The following is a 9,001-nucleotide window of genomic DNA, read 5'->3' as shown; positions in this document are numbered from 1 at the left end:
CAGTTTAAGATCTAATAAAGCGCTTGTGAGCACCTCAAGGTACAAATCATGATAAAAATCTAACCTACCCTACTCCTGCAAATGTCCTAAGCCTTATATCTACGTCTACCACCTATTCATATATAGTTGCTAGCATTGTTGTATCACGTTTAAGGGGAAAAATTTGTAATGCTTTATGACATGGTTGCTAAACTAGGTCACAGCAGGCTCAATCTTGAAATATATAAATATGTGTTCATAAAACACGCTGAAGTTTGAATAACAAACATTTTTTTTAACAATAGAGTGCTTCTGGCACTTTTATGATTATAACCAGAATGTTTACTTTTTCAGACGTGAACAACGACCAGCTGTGACCTCGCTTTCTTTTCTTTCAGAATAACTCTTGATTACGATTTTTACGTTAGCATACACGAAACTTTGCAAGTAACGATATACTGCACACCTACCACACCCACACAAACACATAGACACACAAACACACAACACACATTGCACGCACTCGCACATACACACAAAGACACACACACAAAGTGCATGGAAGGTTTTCAGGCGCCCGCCGTCGAGTTTTCGGTGCAAACACACACACACACACACACATTGCAACATTGCTGATAGATTCCGTACTTTTGTCCAGGCTTGGTATGGAGCTATATAGGACACCATAATATGATGGCTAACATCGTTTAAACGTATATCAGTTTCCTATAAATGCATATTATAAAAACGCGTAAGTATAATCTGTGACTCTGCACAGATGCTTAAATTTGGCTTATATCGGGTAGATTAATTTTCTTTTGGTTATCCTTCACCATTAGAATAAATGAAATTAATTTGTGCCAAATAACAACACATTATAACACGATCGTTTCAAATCGCTTCCACAAATGTGTGTTTATACTCATAAACTCATGAACCCACCTGGGAATCTGATACCAGTTTATGCTAGGTGATTGTTTCTATATCTAATATATTATATCGATCATGAAGTTTCATAAAAAGTTACGAGTATAACAAGAACTCGAGTTTTGGAGCGCGCTCGGTAACCAGCTAACACGTGTGAATGCGGCTAGTGTTCTTATAAACAAACAAACAAACAAACAAATCAGTGTTTTAATATTCAATCATTTATCTTCATTATTTCATTGAATCGACTTACAATAAGGGTGCTAGGCCATGTGGGCATTGAAGGGAGGGATCGAGTAGGAATATATTGATAGTCGCAATGCTTATTATAGACTGATGATAATGATGAAGCTGAAAATATGCAAGAGATTTCGTGAAGTTGTTGATGGATTGGTGACATGAAAAAAAAAAAACAAGTATTGATAAGTGCAATATGGTGGAGGAAGATTGCTTGTGGTAATTTGTATACGATGGTAATACGAGTAGCAATTATGGTGATGATGATGATGATAAGATGATATCCAGTTGTGAAAAAATAAATGATAGTAATTTTTTTTTGTTTTTTTTTTCCCTCACTGGGATATTTATTATTCTCTTTTGTAATACATCATATTTCAAATAACATCATACTTTTTCGAATTCAATACAATATAATATACATCAAGAAAAAAGGTGTCTAAAGAGACATCATTTTTTCTGAAACACTTGCAACTTGTGATTATTTCTTGCAATAAATTTCTCTTTATCATAATATTCCCTTATACTATATTTACATAAATCAAAATGAGGTATTATTTTTCTTATTTTGTGTTTATGGTCGATCCCACAGAACTCTTTTCTGTGATCGATATCTCAGTTTTATAATCTAATTGAAGCAATGACGGTAGTGATGATTGCTTGATATTAAAGGAAACCAAATCCCAAAAGAGCAATATGGATTGAGTGAACGCAGCAACATTAGTGAAAGTTTGAGGAAAATCCGACAATCGATGCAAAAATTATTCATTTTTATAGTTTTGATGTTGTAATCACTGGATAAGGAGACTACTAGAGTCCATGACGTCATGTGTGGACAACAATGTAAAGAAAACACGAAGAGAATTCCACAAAGAAATCATTTTTCATGAAAATTACACATTCCATCAACCTAATTGATACTGACATAAGTTCATATCATCCCCCCTACTGTCTGAAAGCGGTTTTTATAGTATCCCCTTATCCAGTTGTACCAACATCAAAACGTTAAAAATGCATAACTTTTGCATCTTTTACAATTGTGCGATTTTCCTTTAACTGTCACTGATGTGTTTTACTAATGTTGCTGCTTTCACTCAATCCACATTTTGGGTTTGGGTTTCCTTCACTGATGGTCGTTTTGGTAGAGGTAACGAGGCACTTGATGAGGAGAACTATAGGGTTGGCAATGATAAAGTAAACATCAAAAAATATAGACCTATCATCTATATTGATAGATCAATTCAAACCGTACGTGATATTAGAATGAAAATGAGTTGCTGTTTGCTTTATAAATGCTGTTTCAAAATGCCTTTATAAAGCTGATTGAATTAATATATTAATATAGAGATTTTATCGATCGAAATCGATGATTACTCTCCCCCAGCTTCTCTTCCCTCCCCATCTTCATCTTGGATGTTAGTGCATGAGAATTTAATCATATATATCTTGATCTACATGAACCTGAACTAAAAAGGAGCCTACTACGCCTTTCTGAATCATTTTTTTAAAGCACAATCGTCGTGAGGTTGGAGAAGACCCAAATTAACCAAGTAGTGTATTCATGTTACCCAATTAGACCTAATGCCCACTTCGAATCTGATTCTGCGTGGCTTAATAAACATGATCAATGTTAACAACAGCAATTGCTGCAGTTGTACGCCTATATAGGCCTATATAATACTTATATCATAATTCATTCCAAGCTTAGATTTCCAATTTACTTTTGCAAGATATTGATGAAAACTTCGAGTTTGCATCTTAACAACAATTTGTACTCTATGACTGAATTTCTCTTTTCTAATGTTTTCATCGAGACGCTCAGCGCTTAGAAACATTGTAATAAGCGCTTTATAAATGATATTCATTATTATCATTAACAACGCAAGTCTTGCGAGACAAAGGAAAAGTGTCAGCAGACGGCGAACAAAACCACAGGAATACCAGTAGTGTAAGCAGACGGCAAAGCAGAACGCGATGCCGATGGCGAAGTGGAAACACACACACACACAAACACACACACACACACACACACACACACACACACACGCACACACACACACACACAAAGCCGTTGTTATGACAGTTCACAAGGCGGCGTGCCATTCTCACATTCTAATCTGATTCTGTGGTTAGCAGACGACCATGGTACTGTATACAAGAAAGCAACACGAGTATCGCAACCAACTAGTACACTGATAGTCTTTGCTCAAGTGCCACAATTGGCAATTTCGACGCGTTAGGGTTACGGAAAAAAAAATCGCGTACCGCACGGCTTGGTCTGGGAGGTTGACCTTTTCACCTCCGTGAATTTGGGAGAGAGACGGCGCGGCGTGGGAATATTGCGTAATCATGGGGGTTCATGGCACATTTGCAGAACTGTATGCACGTCGCGTGTGTGTGGAGTTCTGTGATCGCACTGCGCTATACATGTATATCAGCCGTCGCGTCGTTCCGTTTGTTTACTTGAGGGCACAGTCTCCGTTCCTCGGTGTGATGCTGCGTATAGAGCTCTACGGATTCCGACGCGACTCGAGAGCAACTAAAACAATTAGGTTTTGCAAGACGAGGTATACATACGTCTCCGACCCAGAAATCTCGCAAAAGAATATAGAACCTTTCGAAATGAGGCGTAAGGGACAACGAAGGGATCGCGATTATTGAAACTGGACAAGATGCATGCCTTCATCCCGTAGAAATGAACCGACGCGACACCTGGATCTACCGACCCCAGCTCGCGATGTCCTGAGTGAAAAAGTGAGTATACAGGCATTGAGTTTAGAAGTTAGTCAGTCCGACCCATCTTTATCCGTGTAAGTGCATGATGTGAGAGCTTGAAGTTTATCTCGTGAAGAATATCCTGTGCCTGCTAGAAAAGATGTATGTAGGATGACCCACAAAAGACTTGATTAGTTTATTTTTTCACCTTGATTTTCAAGGTTTTTTGCGTGTAAAAAGTTCAGAAAAATAGATTTCTAAATAATGAATTTCGCAAGGAGTAATCGGCCAAACGAGAATGAAGTAGGGTCCCTTATGCCGAGGGTTCGTTGATCTGAAAATGAAATAAATTTCCTTATTCTGAAGCGTCCATAGTATTCTCAAGATTATGTGTATCGATCCGAAAACGAAATAAAGCTCGTTATTCCAAAAAGGAGATTCGTTAGTCAAAAATGAAGGAATGTTCGTTATTAATTCTAAAAGTGAATAATATGTGCCCAAAGAGAATGGGGAGGGGTGATTATAATTTCTGTCGAGTATAGTTTACATGAGATTTGGAAGGGGATGATCTACACTGTACTTCTAGGTAGTATCAGAAACAGGGGAACACAATGGCGTGGCAGCATTACACCCTCGTCGTGTCATTTTCTTTTCCCTACCTTTGAGTAGCCCCTATTTATAATAACCGTTTCTACATCATATTACATAGCTCAGCCTTATGATGTAATTAATCTGTCATATCATAATCATAAAAATGAAGTATACAATACCTGCAACATAACGACTAACATGGCCGTTTGGCGGAGGTTCAGTGGTCCGATGCATCATGATTATGTGCGTGTGTTTGCGTATCATTTTCATTCAATTTTCTCTGCGTAGTATCCTATACTTTTTTATATGTATTTTGATTTGTCTGCTTTTGTTTTCAAAGCTCTTCAATTACTGTTTGTTATTATTAAATTGACTGAGACGCTATATGCCGTAGAAGACTGTAGGTTATTCATTCACTGTGTCAGTTTTGTCCATCTATGTAGATCGTATACATATTGTACATAGATCCATCATGATGAATTGCTGTTTGCTTTGATGTGCCCTTTTCTTTGAAGTGTGCTGAATAATTATGAAAGTTATAATAGATGGAAATATGATTTTTTTTTTATTTGACAAGCTATAAGATGATTTGCAGGTTGCATAATTCCATTTCCATTTCATAATTTGTTATCACAGTCAGTGGGAGCAGCTTCATGTCACGTTCTAAAACTTTTTAGGATGTTATGATTATGTTCCCCGGATGAATCCCTTCTGAGAAGAAAAAAAAAAAAATCTTCAGATGTATTTTTTTTCTCAAAAGGGATTCATCCTGGGAACAATGTGTGTATAATTTTTCATAGATTGTCGGTTATGAATGCAACCAATGTCTTTTCCTTTTACACTTTCATCATAACAAGAAGTAGGCTATGGATACTCTACATCTCAAATGGCACTTTAGTGGTTTCTCGGGACCTCTGAAAATGAAATCAGACCACCAAACTTCTAAACAGTTTATATAAGTATTTTGACGGTTCCATCGGAGAACTGTGTCGAAAAAAAAAAATGCTTCCTTTCATTGGTAGGCCACGATACATTTCTTTTTTCGGGACATCAAAATGCGAATTGAACGTTTTTGTAAGCGATACGAACAGGACACCAAAAATAAATGAATAAATAAATAAAACTCCAGTTTGTCTCGGAATTAAGCTGTGAAAACTCAATTGATTCCATTAACAGGGAACGCGGGATATTGCGATGAATCATGGTAGTCAATGAGATACGTTGTATTATACCCGACGTTACTCTTTCAATATACGTTCACGCGTGAAAAAAGAATGAATCTTTAATTCCACTGTATCAATTTTTTTATAGATCTCAGGAGCAAATCGAGAAAAGACAGGAATGCGCATTGGAAGCCAGTCACCAAAGGTAATGTTATTCTAGTAAATATATAAACAAACATGACCTGTTCTTTTTCGCATTGTGTGTGTGTGTGTGTGTGCATGTGTATTTGTGTTTTTGTTTTATTTTGTTTTGTTTTTGTTTTTTGTCTGTAGATTGTGAAAACACGTAAGGCCTATATCGGCCTATATGACGCTTATTTTTATTCCGCGAATTTCTTATTAGTCAGAATGGAAGGCATTGTGTGAATATCATTTTACTCTGGTACATAAACTAGGGGATGTGCGATTGAATCGTATATTAGTTGAAGAAAATATCTATTCATGGAACCATGGTAATAAAATTATATATGAAAATGTTTCTGTTTTGTTCTTTATTACACAGGCAGATGTGTTCAACCAAAACAAAAAACAACAAAAAAACAACAAAAAAAAAAAAACACCAAAAGAATTGGAGAGGTTCGGACATGCCGATTTTCTATGCCCGGCCACGAAGTATCGCCAGAGACAGTCGCTTTATCCATCTGTCTTGCTCCTGAAAAGTTTCTTCCTCCACCTCTCCGAAGTTCGGCCGAGCCCCTTCACAGCCTGAACGTTCCTGGCGAAAACCATGCCCAGCCCGAGGCCTGTCATTCCATCTGGCCCGCTGCTACCCACAACCCACCTGTCTGAAGAGTTGAACATTGGGGAACGACGTTGATGGCATCACAGCGAGTATCCACGGTGGCTGTTCAAACTGTGTGAACAGTTTCTTTGGTAATCTACTCTGCTGTGGAATCGGCAGTAGACTAGATCATGGTGTACTATTAGGTCGTATTTTTTTTTTTTTTAATACAGTGTACTGTACATTGTTCTAAGTTTTGCACACAACTATATCCCCACAAACACAAGAGCCACTATTAGGGTTCGCGCGTATGCCAAAAAGCTGGACGCAAATCTCGAGATTTACATGGCCATCGTAATTTCGAGATTTTTGCGCATGTGCACACAAAATCCCACTAATTTGCGCGATCAGCATCGCGACGGTACCAAAAAAAAAAAAAAAAAAATCTTGTACTTGATTTCTGAAATAGTGCGCTGATTTGCTCCCGGTGACCGCGTAAACGGTTGACCGAAAATACTTTACTAATCTCCAGATTTTATACTCCATCATTCAAGCGAGCATCACAATAACGGGTAAATGACAACATCACACTACTGTGTGACAGCTGCGTAAATATTGTCGGTATATGCAAACGCGGGAGAAAACATCTCGAGATTTGGAGTTCAATCGTCATCCTGGGTCGTCATCCCGCCATGTTGTTATACGTGTGGATCCGGCTAATGGCGCGTAGATATTCTACAGAATGGAAAGATAAACTTTTTAGGATGTTATGGTTATGTTCCCCGGATGAATCCCTTCTGAGAAAAAAAAAAAAATAATCTTCAGATTTTCTCAAAGGGATTCATCCTGGGAACAATGTGTGTATAATTTTTCATAGATTGTCGGTTATGAATGCAACCAATGTCTTTTTCCTTTTACACTTTCATTATAACAAGAAGTAGGCTGGATGGATACTCTACATCTCAAATGGCACTTTAGTGGTTTCTCGGGACCTCTGAAAATGAAATCAGACCACCGAACTTCTAAACAGTTTATGATAATTATTTTGACGGTTCCATCGGAGAACTGTGTCAAAAAAAAAAAAAATGCTTCCTGTCATCATCCCGCTATGAAATGAATGATGGGTAGTAGATCCGGCTAATGGCGTGTAGGTATTCTACAGAATGGAATAGTAAACACAATATCAATACATGCATGATATTAATGAATGCGAACGATCCGGGTGAACAAGCGCATGTTGTATCATTGTACTGATAGGGTATTATGAAGGAAATTGTACGTATAAGGCCTACGAGTGTTACTTAGTAGCCGCGTTTGTACGTACCATAATATAGCGGGTTACCAAGCTCCCCGAAACTCGAGTTTTTATTTTGTTTTGTTTTGTTTTCTTTGTTTTTTATTGAAACCATTAATTGACACGCTCCAAATTAATTGGTTAGTAGAGTATACTATGCGCTCGGAAACTAGAGTTTGTTGGGTTTTTTGTCTGTTTCTTTATTTGTCTGTTTTTATTTTTGCAGCCTTTCTCCCTCACAGAAATACTAGTAACCCGCTGATTGCCTATCGATAAATTGATAAAACTACAAGCATTGTTCTTGAACCTCACATACATTGTCGAGCGCAAACTGTTGTGGCGTGCGCTATGAATGATGGGATATGAAAGATTCGAGTTTTTGTGGTTGACCGTTCACACGTATCTGCGGGCCAAAGATTAGCGCGCTAATAATAACAGCAAGATTTCTTGGGTTTAGCATTGCGCTGCTGACCGCGCTTATTTGTTGGATTTTTGTCCACTCGTGCAAAGAACTCAGTTTACTAGCGGGTTACAAATTTCTCGTTTTGTTACCCAGTACATTGTAATTTGTATACGTGTGAATCCCCGTATAGGCGTGTATAGATGGGTAATGAATGCCAGCGCGTTTTCACTTATTTTTCATGTTTATTTTATTTCGGCTGTATGTTTGTTTATTATTCCCTTGTCATATTCAACAAAACAACAAATTACGATAATAATATTATACTCAGTATACACTACGCAACAGTCACTCCAAAGATATTACCCTGAATGCCCATCCCCCGTCACACGGACGTAGGGCCTAATTTACACTGTACTGTGATGTTCAAACAGTAAAAACATTGACTCGACGATCAATCATTAGTTCACACATTGTGTACACACATGTTTACATGTATGCTGGTTAATAATTTCTTTGGTAGTGCAAAACGCTGTACAGGCCTGCTGGTAAATTCCCACAAGATGTTCGTAATCTGTCCTTTTTAGTACCTCGGATAAGCTTGATTTTCAGACATTTCCTTTTTTATGTCGAAGGTATATTTTCTCTCTTCCTTTTCTCATAGAATGTATTATCCCTGTGAATTATCCCTGTATGAATTTTCTTTGCAAATATGTGGATCGACCGTAAGTTTCTTATAAATAATCTATTACATCGGTAAGTATGTAAATTTTGATATTAACAAACAGGCAATGTTCGCACCTCTTTGAAATAATGGCAGAGAGAAGTTTAAATCTGCGCTTTCAAGCACAGCGATATGCTTGACGTGGAATTATTATAGGTGATACACGTGTATTGAATACGACTGGGAAGAA

The sequence above is a fragment of the Diadema setosum genome, chromosome 14, assembly GCF_964275005.1.
Source record: "Diadema setosum chromosome 14, eeDiaSeto1, whole genome shotgun sequence".
Classification (NCBI taxonomy): domain Eukaryota; kingdom Metazoa; phylum Echinodermata; class Echinoidea; order Diadematoida; family Diadematidae; genus Diadema; species Diadema setosum.
Note: the sequence above shows the minus strand (reverse complement) of the source record.